Genomic DNA, 16944 nt, shown 5'->3' with positions numbered 1-16944 from the left:
CCCCACTGGTCTGGAACCCACTCGGATCAAACTATTCCGCCGAGTGAAAGAACAATGAAGAGACATTCGACAAAGACCCCCGCCGAATCAAACATCCGACGGTGGTCTTCGGGACTACACCCAGTGGGTGCACTTTGTGTGCCCCCACTGGTTTAGAGATACACTCGACCCAACTTGGTAGACTCAAGTGAAAGAGCTATTCAACAATAAGGTAAAACACCCAGTGGGTGATTGGATGCAAAATGCAAACTCATGATAGATGCACATAAAAGGTTCCAAAACACTCATCCAGGGACATCTTACGGACAATGAAGCAACAACTTACAACTACTATATTGTAGAAAGACAAAAATCAAATTGGAAGATCAGTTGAAAATCAACTGACCTTGACATTAACATGCAGAGCAGAGCTGGCATTGTAGGCAGCTTGGCTGGCCTCATTCACCACCTTCATCTGCTCCATCATAAGGTTTGCTTGGAGTATGGCATCCTTGGCTGCACCCGCCGGGTCATCTGGAGTATGATGAGCAGCAAAGAGTGATGACGATAGTACAGTCGGAGCAATCACAGGATCTAAAGCATGGAGCTGCGCAGGCGAAGCAAGGACTTGAGCAATCGACGCTAAAGGACGGTCAGTCGACACATGATTGGCAAAAGAAACAGTGGCCCGAGTCGGATCTTTGAACCGCTGGACCACCATTTCCGGTGCTGATGTCGACTGAGGTTCCTGGCCGACAGGTGTTCTCCTGCTTGAAGCCCTACCCCTCCTTCCCGTATTCTTCCGAGGCGCCGTCTTGTGGGACTGCACAAAAAGTAGCCATAAGAGCTTAATCGGCCGGCAATTCAATCGACAAAATAAGCACAAGATTGCAGGATCATACGAACTTTGGAAGTAGCCGCATCTTCAGTTCCCTCATCATTCTGAACCTTATCGATGTCCATGGAGGTTCCAGAAGTTGCAGCATTGAAAGATTCAAAACCCACTCGGTCTGAGCAGAAGTATGAGTCGACAATAAAATACAAAAAGACAGAACACTCACGCATAAGCGACGGGAACGTCCATCTTGATCCTGGGCAAGGTCTTCTGAGGCTTTGAAGGGATAACCTTGGGCTGCTTGGCGACCTTTTCTGACGGCTCCGGAGTCGATGTCCGAGTGTGCTTATGCACTTGCGTGCTCGGAGCCACAACCTTGTTGCGCCCACCCGCTGGATCATGGGACTGCTTGGATCAGCTCTCTGTGCGAGGTGGTGAGTCGACCTCTTCTTCCTCGTCCGACTCATCACTCTCTTCATCATCATCATCATCATTGGGAGATTGCCAGTTGGCACTCTCGTCTGCACTCTCCACTCTCTCCTGGGCTTGCTCCTCGGCTTGCTCTCTATTCGGCATCGAATACATCTCACTATAAATCTGCAAGGCAAGAAGTTGAACAAACATCAGTCATATTCAAAGATGATTGGAAGTTAGATTGAAAGACACTCGGTAATAAGGATTAGACCTTGTCCGGCTGGTTTTCGACATCGAATGGGTCGACTCTCCTAGCCCCCCAGGGTTTTCTTTGTTTCCGGTAATGCCCTTCATCCACAGGGCCACCGTCTCATCAGTGACCTCCTCCGGGTGGACCCGAGCGGTGTCGTTGGAGCCCGAATACATCCACATCGAATGATCACGGGCTTGGAGTGACTGGATGTGTCGACTGAGAAACACTTCCAATAAATCCATGCCAGTTACGCCCTGACGGACCAACTGGACTACCCTCTCGACTAGCATGTTCGTCTCTACTTTCTCTGCTATAGACACGATCAATGAAGAAGGTTGCTGGACTCGACCTAGGGTAAAGGGAGGAAGACCGGTCGACTGACCGGGGGTTGGAATGTCTTGGCAGTAGAACCAGGTCTGCTGCCACCCCCTAACCGACTCAGGAAGTGTCATAGGGGGAAAAGTGCTCCTCTTCCTCATCTGAATCCCTAAACCCCCACACATCTGAATCACATGCATCCTCTTGTCAGTCGGATTTGCCTTCTTCATAGATTGAGAATGACAAGTGAAGATATGTTTGAAGAGACCCCAGTGCGGTCTACAACCCAAGAAGTTTTCACACAGAGAAACGAATGCAGCAAGGTATGTGATGGTGTTGGGAGAGAAATGGTGAAGCTGGGCGTCGAAAAAGTTCAGAAAACCCCGGAAGAAAGGATGTGGAGGCAGGGAGAAACCACGGTCGACGTGGGTTGCGAGGAGGACGTACTCACCCGCCCGCGGCTGAGGCTCAATCTCGTCCCCCGGCAGCCTCCAAGTCCCATCGGCGATCAAGTCTGTGGCGGACAGATCCTCCAAATCTTCTTGCCGGAGCGTAGATCGAATCCAGTCTCACTGGATCCAACCAGGCAGCAACCCGGACCTCGACGACGATCCCTGACTCGTTTTCTTTCCCTTCACCGTCGTTGTCGCTTTCTTCGCGTGCTCCAGGGCCGCCGTCTTGTCCTTCACCATTGTTGCAGACCGCGCACGGGCGGGGCGGAGGTGTCGAGAGTGGAGGAAGACGCAGTAGAGAACCAGAGGAAGAAGAAGGGGAATAAGGACACACTGTGCAAATGCATCAGCCTCGACGCCTTTTATGGGCCTGCTTTTGAGTGGCTGACGCGTGGGCCCGAGCGATCCTATCAAATCCCGCCCGCAACAGTCGCACACCGGATACGTGGCAAAAAAGGTGGCACAGAGATCGAGGCACCCCTGTCTATCCGTCCCGTTTACTGCGGCGTGCTCTGCCTCGCGTGCTTCCCCAAATTTTTGAATCCCGTGAGATCCAGGAACCGCAGTAACCAATCGCGCCGAAGATTTCACACCATATCAACACTCAAAGATTATCAACATAAGTTCATTCGACGACCTCTGAATCGATCAAGCGACTGAAATGAAGTCAAAGTTTCAGCATGAACCTTGAGCTCAGTAAGAAGGTTTGGGAGTCTACCTTGAAGACTTACCAGAGTGATTGGGCAGGGACTAGGTGTCCTTAGCTCAAGGGGAATAAGGTGAAGACACGGTCTTCTGAGTTAAATCTCAGCCTCCCTAACCAGACATACAGTTGTCACAGCAACTGGAACTGGTCGAGCAAACCACTGTCTTCCTGAAGCTACTGGTTCTATCTCTCACTTCTCTTTACTTATAGTTTGTCTTCGTGAAGTCATTGCCTGCTTGCATAATCTGTTTGACTACTTGTCCTGATTGGCTTCATACCATCTTCCACCCTGATCCTTACTACCTAGCTGCTAATAGTCTTCGTGCTTTCACTTCATTGAATACTTGACTATGGCTTGTCTAGTGTAGTCTACCTTCCGCTGCATACGAATAGTGGTATTTCTCCTGTTTGTCTTCGAAACTCCCATGTTTTGAAGACTTTCATAAAAATCGCCTATTCACCCCCCTCTAGTCGATAACTAGCACTTTCAATTGGTATCAGAGCAAGGTACTCCCTTGTTCTGTGTGATTCGGTTTAACCACCTGGAGTTTAGCTATGTCAACTGTAGGGATAATCAACATCTCCGCTGCATGTCCCATCTTTGATGGCACTGAATATCCCTACTAGAAGAATAGGATGCGCATGCATCTTGAAGCCATTGATGTCAATCTGTGGTATGTCGTCAAGAATGGCATTCCCAAGACTGGTGAGGGTGTCACCCCCGCTGATGTGAAGAAGTTCATTCAACTGGACTCTACCGCCAAGAACATCATCTGTGGTCATCTGACCAAAGGGCAGTATGGCCGTGTGAGTGCTCTGGAAACGTCGAAGCTAGTCTGGGACTGGCTCTCCAAGGTCAATGAAGGCGTCTCAACACAGCGTGATCAACGAATCAGTACTCTTCGCAACCTCTTCAACCGCTTCAAAAGACATGACAACGAGAACGTCCAGCTCACGTTTGATCGCCTCACTGATATCACCAATGAGCTCCGTGCACTCGGTGCAACTGACATTACGAAGCATGAAATTGTGAAGACACTGCTGAGATCTCTTGACAGCTCATTTGACACCTTAGCCATGATGATACAAGAATGCCCTGATTTCAAGACACTCGATCCGTCTAACATACTCGAGAGGCTCAACACACATGAGTACCAGCTATCTGAGAAACGAGATATCTATGGCCCCAACTACAGCCGAACTCGTGCCTTGAAGGCAAAGGCTGTGGCTTCCTCATCTGGAGAAGAATCTGACTGCAATTCTGATGATCTTGAAGACATTGGAAAGGAGCTTTCTATGCTTGTGAAGAAGTTCCAGAGATTCACTAGGAAGAAAAACTTTAGAAAGTCTTCACGATCCAGCTCAAGGGACGATGAAGCTTCCACCTATGACAACAAGAAAGGAACCTGTCACAAGTGCAAGAAACCTGGCCACTACATCTCTGAATTCCACAGTGGGACAATGAGAAGAAGAAAAAAAGAGAGCAAAGAAATGATTCTGATGACAACAAGAAGAAGAAATCCTCAAAGTCTTCTTACAAATCTTCCTCTAAGTCTTCATCACACAAGAAGAGCTCATCAGGCAAGGTACGTGCTTTTGTTGGCAAGGAAATGGATTCAGAGGAGGAGTCTGCTTCTGAGGAGGAAGTGGTGGAGTCTAAGGAGGAGTCTGACTCTGGTGTCGCAAGTCTGGCTCTAGCTACAACCTACGTCGCCAAGTCCATCTTCAACACTGAAGACAATGACTCCGTCACCAACACTAATGACGAGAATGACTCGGCTCGCACCTACTGCTTCATGGCACGTGGTGCCAAGGTAAACTCTCGCGATGCTTACTTTCAAACATCAAGTGAAGATGACTCTGATGGTGAATCCAAACCTAGCTACAAAAAACTTGCTAAAATTGCAACTAAACAACAGAATGCCATGGAACATATTCAAAAACTGTTAGACAAAAGCGATGACCTGTTGGACGCGGAAATGACTAAGACTCAGTCCTTAATTGAAGACATAAAAAATCTTCATGTTAAGTACCAGGAACTTGAAGGTCATCATGAAACCCTATGAACATCTCATGAAAAGCTTTCCTACGATTATCTTCAAAGGAAGCATGAACTTGAGAAATTGAGATCGTATCATGAAGATCTTCAAAAGGAGAACGAGTCACTTCATGCTCAATAGATCAGTCCCGCTCAGGAAGGATTTGAACCACCATGTTTAAGATGCATTGAGCCTAATAACGCTGCTTCTGTTGCTGAATGTTCTACTGCTACTCCTGTTGCAATATCTTCAACTGCTGATGTGGTAACTAACCCCTCTGTTGAGGATACCACTACTATTGCTGATGAGAATGCCAGGTTGAAGACACTGCTTGAGACAGGGATGTATAAAAGCCTCAAAGGGAATTAGACATTATGTGATGTCCTAAAAAAGCAGATTCTGAACCAAAACCCTAGAAAAGAGGGTGTAGGGTTCGAGAGAAAAATGAATGTTGATGGGTCATACTGGAAACCTGAGCAGTACCCCCAAACCACCTGGGTTGCTGCAAAGGAACCTCCAGCAGATCCATCCACCTTATCTAGCTTCACTTCTGCTAACCCAATTGTCATTGATGAATCCTTTGATGCAAACTATAAATTGTTTAAGAATCAGAATGACGAAGTGTTTGCCAGGTATATTGGTACTAACTGCAGGAATGGGTCACCTATGAAGAAGATATGGGTACCCAAGAGTTGCCTTGAGAATCTTCCTATGAATGTCATCATGACACCACCCGTGAAGAAGACAAACCCCCTACCAAAGGCGTCATACGTTCCAAAAGCTTCATACAGACCAAGGACTCATCTAAGTGACCCTAACGTCAATGTTTTGCAGGAAAATCATACTCAGACCCATGAATATGAGCGTGTTCCATTAAACCGCTATGTTCATAGAACCAAGAACTTCTCTGCTTATTCACATGAGTATTATTCACCCCCTGCAAGGCTATTTACTAGGGCTCAGAAGCCAAAATTCTCAGATGCTGCACTTAGACTCATTGCTTCTAAGCCACCCTTGAAGATGTGGGTGGTTAAGAAAACTTAACTCTCTTTTGCAGGGAAGGTCTCCAGCCGGAAATTAAAAGCATCCGAAGCTAATGCTGGAGACCTTAAAAATCTTGTTGGGCGCAAGATAAAATGCCCAAATAGTCTTACTATGTATTCCATTCCATATTTTCTTGATACTCATCCTGTCTATCCTAACCAAGACCTGAATTTCCATGTTCCACTTGTTCGTCAAATGTTTCTACTTCACAACTCGCTTGGTGAAGCCTATTCCACAAACTGCACTGTAGGCTACGACACCTCGTGCTTCAGAATGGATTATGGACAATGGATGCACTAATCACATGACTGGCGATCGAAGTCTTCTGATGGATTCTACGCTGCGTCCATTAGACAAGAGCCACATCACATTTGCTGACAGTGGTAAACGCAAGGTATTGGGTCTAGGTAGAGTTGCAATATCAAGGGATCAGCACATGGATAAAGTGATGCTTGTTGAATCCCTTGGTTTCAACTTAATGTCTGTCTCAATGCTTTGTGACTTAAACATGATTGTGCTATTTGGAAAATATCGCTGCCTTGTACTGATGGAACCTGACAAGTCTCTAGTCTTTGAAGGATATCGAAAAGATGATATGTATATGGTAGATTTCTCAGCAGGTCCACAGATGGTCGTATGCCTTCTAGCAAAAGCTTCAGAATGATGGCTTTGGCATCAAAGGCTAGGGCACGCTGGCATGAGGAACTTGCACACTCTCGCAAAGAAGAAGCATGTTGTGGGCATCGAAGGCGTCAAGTTCGAGAAGGATCATTTGTGTGGCGCCTGCGAAGCCGGAAAGATGACAAGAGCCAAGCATCCCTCGAAGACAATCATGACCATGTCTCAACCCTTCGAGCTGCTGCACATGGACTTATTTGGTCCTACTCACTATTCCAGTCTCAATGCTACTGCTTGCCTCTATAGCTTCGTCATTGTTGACGATTACTCTCGATACACTTGGGTGCATATAACCCTCTACAAGACTGAAGTGCAGGATGTCTTTAGACGCTTTGCCAACCGTGCCATGATGAACTACGGTGTCAAGATCAAGCACATTAGAAGTGACAACGGCACTGAGTTCAAGAACACCGGCCTCGACCTCTACCTGGATACCATGGGTATCACTCATGAGTTCTCTGCTCCTTACACACCTCAGTAGAATGGCATCGGCGAGCGCAAGAACATAACTCTTATTGAGATGGCCCGAATGATGCTTGATGATTACAAGACTCCATGGAAGTTCTGGCCTGAAGCCATTGATACTGCTTGCCACATCATCAACCGCGTTTATCTTCACAAGCTTCTGAAGAAAACATCCTATGAGCTCCTAACTGGTAAGAAACCCAATGTAAGCTAGTTCAGAGTATTTGGTGCTAGGTGCTGGATCAAGGATCCTCATCACACTTCAAAATTTGCACCAAAAGCACATGAAGGTTTTATGCTTGGTTACGGAAAGGATTCACACTCCTACAGAGTCTTCAAGCTCTTTCACTATAAAGTGGTTGAAACTGTGGATGTGCGGTTCGATGAGACTAACGGCTCGCAAAGAGAGCACCTGCCAAATGTGCTAGATGAGTTATCCCCTAGTGAGTCAATCAAGCAAATGGGAACTAGTGAAATCATATCCTCTTAGAATCAGGCTGAAGAAGAACTGATCGTCTCTGCTTCCACTCAACCTGAAGACCTTGCTCAACCTGAAGATAATCCTCCAAATGATGACATTGATCAGAATGAACAAAATCTTCGTCCTCCTTACCCTCGTGTTTCAAATGAAGTACAGATTGAGAAGATGATTGATAGCCTCAATGCACCTGGTCCACTCACTCATTCAAGAGCCACACAAAGAGCAACACAACTCACCAATTTCTATGGACACTTTGCATTCGTCTCAATCTCAGAACCCACGAAAGTGACTGAAGCCTTCATGGAACCTGAATGGATTCAAGCCATGCAAGAAGAGCTTCAACAGTTTGAGTTGAACAACGTGTGGGAACTGGTCAAGCGTCCTGATCCTCGGAAGCACAATATCATTGGCACCAAATGGATATATCGCAACAAGCAAGATGAACATGGTCAAGTGGTTAGAAACAAAGCTCGTCTAGTTGCTCAAGGCTACACTCAAGTGGAAGGGATTGACTTTGATGAAACTTTTACCCCTGTAGCAAGGCTTGAAGCCATTCGCATACTGCTTGCCTATGCAAATCATCACAACATTCTCTTATATCAAATTGATGTGAAGAGTGCTTTTCTCAATGGAAAGATAGAAGAAGAAGTATATGTTGCACAACCACCTGGCTTTGAAGATCCAAAACATCCTGATATGGTGTACAAGCTCAATAAGGCACTATATGGCCTCAAACAAGCCCCTCGCGCTTGGTATGATACTCTCAAGGATTTCCTGAAGAGCAAAGGCTTCAAACCTGGTTCACTAGATCCTACTCTCTTCACGAATACATATGACGGTGAACTGTTTGTGTGCCAAATATATGTGGATGACATTATCTTCGGCTGCACCAACAAGAAATACAGTGATGAGTTTGGTCATATGATGCAAGAGCAATATCAGATGTCCATGATGGGTGAACTGAAGTTCTTTCTGGGTCTCCAAATCCGTCAACAACGCAACGACATCTTCATCTCTCAAGAAAAATATCTCAAAGATTGCTTGAAGAAGTTTGGAATGCAAGACTGCAAAGGATACACGATGCCAATGCCAACCAAAAGTCATTTGGGTCCCGACGACAATGGTAAAGAATTCGACCAAAAGGTATACCGCTCCATGATTGGTTCCTTGCTTTATTTATGTGCATCTAGGCCAGATATAATGCTTAGTGTTTGCATGTGTTCCCGATTCCAAGCGGCACCAAAGGAATCGCATCACTTAGCTATGAAGCGAATACTTCGATATTTGGCTTACACCCAACACTAGGATTATGGTATCCAAAGGGCTCAGAGTTTGATCTAGTTGGATTCTCAGATGCTGATTATGCTGGTGACAAGGTTGATCACAAGTCCACATCAGGCACATGTCACTTTCTGGGACGATCACTTGTCTGTTGGTCTTCAAAGCAGAAATCTGTATCTCTCTCCACTGCTGAATCCGAATACATTGCTGCTGGATCTTGCTGTGCTCAGCTTCTCTGGATGAAGCAAACTCTCAAGGACTATGGTATACACCTGAAGAATGTGCCTCTCTACTACGACAATGAGAGTTCCATCAAGATTGCCAACAATCCAGTTCAGCACTCAAAGACAAAGCATATTGAGATTCGTCATCACTTCCTCAGAGATCATGTTATGAAGGAAGACATTGATATCATCCACGTTAACACTGAAGAGCAATTGGCTGATATCTTCACAAAGCCCTTGGACGAGAAAAGGTTTTGCAAGTTGCGGTGTGAGCTAAATATCTTGGAATCCTCAAATGTCCTGTGAATGGGACACACATCCTAACACTTATGCATTTTGATGACTTAGATGTGCAACACACGAAGTAACGTATATCTTCAATCAATGAAGACATACATTCCAAGTGTGAATACATTAATGCGGAATTTGACTCCGGAGCACCACGATAATTGTGCACCGTGTCTGGGTCTAATACTTCCTATACGGTGGGTAACACCACCACCAAACTTTTGTTTGAGGTGCTTCTCTTGGCGTTATGTTTGCATAGTCTTCATAACTGAGTTGTCTTTATGTCTGACTTGTATTCAAATTTATCTTCATATGATTGATTTGGCCTTAACCTAGTTGCATACTAGTTGTGTTCTGTCCTCCACAGCATTCACTTATAGTTATGACTTCGTGTTGAATCTTTTGATCTAAGTGAATGTGATCGGACCCTAACCTATCTATGCTTCTACCTCAACTCTATCTGTCCAAATCATATGCATTCTATTGAAAACTGTCAATTGTCTTCACTGAACCTTGTCAGCTGAAGCCAATCTGACAAACATTTATGTCTGTTTTAAATGCGCTATCTTTATTACCAGAAATCCGAAGAATTCAGAACGACCACCCCGACAATCCAGGCGTGCGTGGGAACATGGAACAACTACCCAGGAGTTGCATGCACGCCACGTGTCATTCAAATGTGAATCGCCAGGGGCACTTGCGTAATTATGCTGTGCTGTCCCTTTCCTTATAAATGCACATCCCATCGCGGTCAAAAAAATTTCTTCCACCTCGCCACCTCCCGAAAACCCTAGCGCCACCGCTAGCACTCGACGACGCCTGTAACGAAGTGCTTAGCTGCCGCGACTTCTCCGACACCGTCCTCACGCCGGCCGCGGACCTCATCATCTCCACCACCGCTGTAGCTGTCTCTCGTCGCCAAGTTAGGGCACGAGAGATTGAACTTCTCGGCCTCAACTTCCCCTCCGTCTAGCAGTTCTTCCTGTGGTAATTAAAACTCTCTTTTTATTGTCTTTTTGATCCGATAGATTCATCCTTCCTTACCACAAGTAGTTTCTACATCTCCAAAGTTGAATATGTCTCTCTCTGCATCTCATAATGTGCCTAGTATGTTCACTTATGCTTCCTTACAAGTTAGATTCCTCACTTGTACTTATTCCCGGATTTGTACAACTCTGGAACCAACTCACATCAAGTAAGTGAATGTCTTCGCGTTATGAGGTCTATGTCTTCAAACTGATTTATCTTCAAAATCATCTGAGAATGCATATGACCTCTTCCCCTTCCCTCGCATCTCTAATGCTGTCACAGGTACATGTCCATGGGAGAATCCCTTGGTTCTCATAGTCTACATTCATTTGCAGAATTCTTGCAGAGTCACATCAATTCACCTGAAGCAAGTTCTTGTCTGACTAGCCGCAAGAAGCCTTTGCAAGTTCTGAAGCCTTTCAGGTTAAGCTTCATGGCTACTGAGAAACCAGAAAGAAAGGGTGGCAGAAAGCATCGTGGGAACACTTCCAAGGATTTGCCTCCAGATTTGCATGAGCTGTACAAAACAGACCCTGAGGAAACCTATACTGGTCGCAAGAATGGCATCCAATGGATCCAAAGATACTGGGCTGAAGAATGGTTCAAGTACCGATTTGTCACTCAAGAATATGCTGAGAAGAATGCCATCAAGCGACCCTGGGGAGATATTCTGTATAAAAATCTTCAACCCAGAACCCAAGCTGAAGCCATTGAGCAAGGCTTCTATCCTTGCATGGTTCATGGACCAGAGCCAGAGAATGCCGACCCTTCTTCTCTGCTATGGTGTCGCGAAGACCATCTCTTCAAGCGCAATTACCAGTTCGCCAAAGACTCAGCTGTGTAGCACAAAAAGGAGTTCGGACTTGACTTCAACCCTGTTCCATCCTCTCCACAGGATGATGGCACCCGTGAAGCCAATGAGAATAGGAACGGTCCCTTCTACAACTTTGAAGGCCTCCTCGCTCACACCGCTGTACAAGGTGCAAAGGTGGATCATACTGATGATGGTGCTGACACTGATGAAGCTCCAGCTCCTACTCCTAAGCCAAAGAAGCAAAAGAAAGCTAAGTCTTCCAAACCCACTGCTGCACCAAAGGCTTCTTGAGTGAAGCCATTGGAAACTGCCCCTCCTGCTCCAAGCAACACCTCTGAATATCTCTCTCGCGTCTCCAAGGAGCGTGAGAAGCCACAGAAGAAACCTGTTCAGAGACACAGTCAAGCACTGACACCAGCTGCCGTTCTGAGGAACGAATCTGAAGCCGTTGATTTGTCTTCAGATGAAGAATTTGGTGAGGATGCTCTTGAGCAGCTAATCAAGAGCAAGCAAGAGGCAGAGATCTTCAATGATCTGCCCCTCTTTGATGTGAATATCTTACACAATTTCATTGATGAATGGTTCGACAATCAAGATCTCAGCTTTGATGATCTTCAACTCCCCATTGGCATCAGTGTCGCCTTCCAAGGCGCAATTGCTCCTAAGCTGGCTCTGGCCCAGCGAATTGTTGAACTGAAACACAAGATTGATTTTGAGAAGGAATAGTTCAAGAAGCATGTGGCCAAGCAAAGTGTGGCTGATGTCTAGAAATTCAAGGTGATGCTCAATGACCTCAAGGAGGCGTTTCACAAGAAACGTGAGGAAGCCAAAGTCTCAAGAGAATGAATGAAGATTCTTGTCGCCAAGTGTGTTCAGGCTTACAACGAAGCTGAAAAGCGGAAGGCACTTGGGCGTCCTGGTATTGGCCCCAAGATGGCTACCAAGCAAAAGAAGAAGTCTGCAGTGGCCCCAAATGATGCTACATGGTGCGAAGAACCTCACATTGTCTTCCCTGCCAGCATGACAGGCTCGAAGCCTAAGGTCCCCACACTAGCTTCAGAACAGAAGAAAACCAAGGCAGCTGAAGCCGAAGCAAGAAAAAGAAAGACCAAGAACAACACTGATGATGCACCACCCCTCAAGAAGAGGAAGACCAAGAAGAGAGATCAAGCTGCTCCCAAAGAGCCCCTTGTTGTTGAACCCATTGCTTATGCTCCCCCTCCATCCGACAATCAAGAGCGTCAGTTGATTGTACATGAGCCTGCTTCCATAGAGGCTCCTGAAGAACAAGAAGTTCTAGTCGTTGATCCCATCGCGACTGAAGACATTGGTCCCCAAGACAATGTAGAAGATGATGAAGTCCTTCCTCAGATTCAGAACCCCACAGTATCATCGCCTATTCACACGAATAGCGAACTCATCAGTATTGGTCGTCCTTTGACTGCAATCACGCAGGATGCTTCATGGGCTGATCGCCCCCAACCAGATACCCCAGTTCAAGACTCCCCAAGTACACCTCAACCTACACCAACGCAAGGTACAAGTCCAATTGTCAACGACGACAATTACATGGAGACCACACCATCACCGAAAGCGTTGCCCGTGTTTCAACGGCTTCGCAAAGGCCTAAGGCCTTCGGTCTCCATGATGACTATCACAGAAGAGGATTCCCACTAGTCCAGCTCAGTGGCACGTCAAGTGTTTCCTGAAGACAATCCTTTTGTGACAATTCCTGTGCCTAAAGCTAATGCTTCTGAAGAGATTCCGGCTGCAGCAGCCGATGAAAGACAAGAAGAACACATTGCCACACCCCCCACAAATCAAGAAGTTGTTCTCGAGGAGAACGTATCTGTGCCCGACCCTCCAGCTACACAAATGGAGGTTGAGAATACTGAGGCGGCCACCAACAACGCCACTGAAGCCAATGACGTTGTCATGGCTGAAGCCAATGTGGCGCCTCAAGTTAATACAGTGAATGAAGCCAATGCTGCACCTGCATCCAATGTGTAGCCTGAAGCCAATGCAAATGTCACTGCTCCTGTTCCGCCTCCAAGGCCACACACAATTAAGCATGCATTCTACCAAGGCGAGCTTGTTCCTGTAAGATGGCCAATGCTGGTTCCTCCGCATGCTCCTGGACCACAATTTGACTACCATATGGAGCATAGGCCTCAGGTTCAGAAGTCAAAACCAAGACTGCCAAGATTCCCAGGTTCTGCATCAGCACCAGGCTCCTTCAATGTCAACAGATTCATTGCAAACAACACCTTCTTCGATTCTGGGAAGAACCAATATTCCAAGCCATGAATCTCATCAGATCGGTTCTGGAGCTACCAGCAGCGCATCTACTACTCTTGCATTCTCTACAATCAGGAGCGCATATTTCCTCATATGCGTCTGGACACTGAAGCCATTGCCGGTCTGCCCTACCTTGAAGAAGCCCTAAACTGCTTTCGTGATGCTGGTCTTTTGGAGTTTGTCACGGACAAGGAACATTGGAATGAAGAGCTTCTACTGTAATTCTATGCAACCCTCCACATTCGCGGCTACAACAGGGATACAACGACATGGGTCCTTGAGTGGATGACGGGCAACGTTCATCATGAAGCCAAAGCCTTTGATCTCATTGAGCTTACCGGCCTCTCCACTCCAGGCGAACTGTATGAACCAGGTTGTCAGCTTCACTGCGATGCATTGGAGAGCATCTTTCATAAGCCTGAGCCCAACATGAGCCAGATGCTTAGTATGATGAAGCCACTGCCCTCGGATGCTGAATATCCCAAGGAATTCCTTGTTGAAGACCTTGAGTATCGGCCACGCACTATCTATCATATCATTCGGCGAACTCTTTGGCCAATCAAGGGGCATTCCTCCTCAGCAAAGCTTGAAGGTGCAATGAAGACATTGGTCTTCTACATACTCAATGGAAAAAGCTTCAATGCTCAAGATTTCTTCATACGCCAGTTTGCTACATCTGGGTCTGACATTTTCGGTCTGAAATTTTATGCTCCTTGGGTTATGCGTCTGATCAAGCTGCACTCTGCTGTTGACTATCAGCCCTCTGCACGCAACCATATTATCTTCCTGCCAGAGGTTGATATGTCAGTCGAAGCCATTTACCCAGAGCCTACCAAGGAAGCGCTATATCTTCACAATGCAGATCGTCAAAGTTTCACTCAGGATGTTGAAGGTGTTCAGGCTGCTTCGCGTGTCTATCCATTGGCTGGCAACACTCGCCGTGCATGTACTGAAGCCACAGAAAGCACCATTGTGCCAAGGTCTCGCAAGCTGATCTTCAAGACGATGGCTTCACCAAAAGATTTTCAAGTTTGATTCCACCCCTCCAAGGAATGCTGTTCTACGCCGAACCCCATCTCTTGAAGACTCAGAGTACTCTTCGTCCGCAGCTACTATTCACGCTAGAGTTATTGATGAAGCCAATAATGCTACTTCACCACCTCCAACCTCAGCGCGTGTCGACACTGGACCAAGTTCTTCTACACCACCAAACCTCAACAACGACCTTGCTGCTTCACCTACTCCTCATGGGAACGAGTAGCGACTATGTCTTCAAACCTTTTTGTTCCTTACTGACAAAAGGGGCAGAAGCATATGTTTATAGTCTTCAAGCGGGTCCATATGGGTGGTTGCTATACTTTTGCCCAGTGTTTACAACTCTCGTTTTTGATACATTTTGTTCTTTGAGTTGTAACACTTAAAACTTGATGGTTGTCTGCTACTTTTTACTGCTATTCTGTGATGCGACGGTAAATTCCGCATATGCGATGATAAATCCCGCATGAAGTCATTTCACAGACATCCATCTTTCATTATGCTGTCATTATTCTTGTATATTTTTTCATGCATGATGTATTGTCTTCATATGGTGAGAAGGATCTCCTCAAGTACAACCTGCCATGTGCATTTGCATTCCAACGCAAAACATTTATATGCACATCTTCAGGGGGAGCCTTTTTGCCATCTATGAAGACAATATCTTAATCCTTACAATTTCACATACTTTTATCCCCGTTGAAAACTTCAACCAGTTTGTCATCAATCACCAAAAAGGGGGAGATTGTAAGTGCATCTAGTGCCACCCCTAGTTGGTTTTGGAGTGTTGACAACAAACCTGGGTGAGAGACTAATGTGTTTGTGAGAATTGCAGGATAACACAGGTAGTAGTCCCTCATTGATTCGGTTTACCTACCGGAGATGACCCCTAAAAATGTGTGAAGACATTGAAGACAATGGTGGTCTATGAAGATATTCACATTGAAGACTATGACATGAGAAGACATTAAGTGAAGACTATGGAGCACGAAGACTTGGTTGTTTCGTTGTTGCCTTTTCTTCTTTGTTGAGTCATAGGAACCACCGCACTGTTAAGTGGGGTCCAAGTGAACAAAGTCAGAGTGACTGAAGTGATGCTCAACCAAATCCTATGTCTTCGAGTGAAGACAATGAGAGCAAATCTTATCCAGAGTCGGATAAGTCAGCTTTACTTGTAACCCAAGTCAAGCTGCCGCGTGTGTTTGAAATCTGACTATTGCGACACATGTCAGTTCCTTAGTGACCTAGGGTCATTTTGGACAAATCAGGTTGGGTTGCCCAGTGGCTATAAATAGCCCACCCCCTACACCATAAATTGGTGGCTACTCAGAGTTAGATACGCATTTTGTCATCTGAGAGCAACCCACCTCCGAAGCCTTTGAGAGAGAGAATCCTTGCGAGGACAAAGCCCAAACCACCCAGAGCCCAGAGAGTGTTTGGCATCACTGAAGTCTTTCTGTCCGCGTGATCTAAAGACTTGTTACACTTGAGGACTGTGAATCCTCCAGCCGGTTAGGCGTCACGCTCTGAGCATCCAAGAGTCATTGTGGATTGCCGGTGAACGAAGTCTGTGAAGGTTTGGGAGTCTTCCTTGAAGACTTACCAGAGTGATTGGGCGGGGACTAGGTGTCCTTAGCTCAAGGGGAATAAGGTGAAGACGCGGTCTTCTGAGTTAAATCTCAGCCTCCCTAACCAGACGTACGGTTGTCACAACAACTGGAACTGGTCAAAAAAACCACTGTCTTCCTGAAGCTACTGGTTCTATCTCTCACTTCTCTTTCCTTATAGTTTATCTTCGTGAAGTCATTGCCTACTTGCATAATCTGTTTGACTTCACTCTTTGACTACTTGTCCTGATTGGCTTCATACTATCTTCCACCCTGATCCTTACTACCTAGCTGCTAATAGTCTTCGTGCTTTCACTTCATTGAATACTTGACTATGGCTTGTCTAGTGTAGTGTACCTTCCGCTGCATATGAATAGTGTTGTTTCTCCTGTTTGTCTTTGAAACTCGCATGTTTTGAAGACTTTCATAAAAATCGCCTATTCAACCCCCTCTAGTCGATAACTAGCACTTTCAGTACCACGACAACCCCCCCTTGCCAATCCGAATTGGACAACGGGCGGGGGCGGCGCCCCCCTTTCCCTCTCCTACTCCCTCTCCCTTCCCCCCTTTGCTACTCCGGAAAGAAGGAAAAAAAGGGGGGGGGCGAATCCTACTAGGAGTGGAGTCCTAGTAGGACTCCCCCCATGCCGCGCCCCTTGGTGGTCGGCCTCCTCCTCCCCTCCTTTATATACAGGGACAGGGGC

The sequence above is a fragment of the Triticum dicoccoides genome, chromosome 7B (genome assembly GCF_002162155.2).
Source record: "Triticum dicoccoides isolate Atlit2015 ecotype Zavitan chromosome 7B, WEW_v2.0, whole genome shotgun sequence".
NCBI lineage: Eukaryota > Viridiplantae > Streptophyta > Magnoliopsida > Poales > Poaceae > Triticum > Triticum dicoccoides.
The sequence above is the reverse complement of the archived record's forward strand: the minus strand, read 5'-3'. Positions refer to the sequence as shown.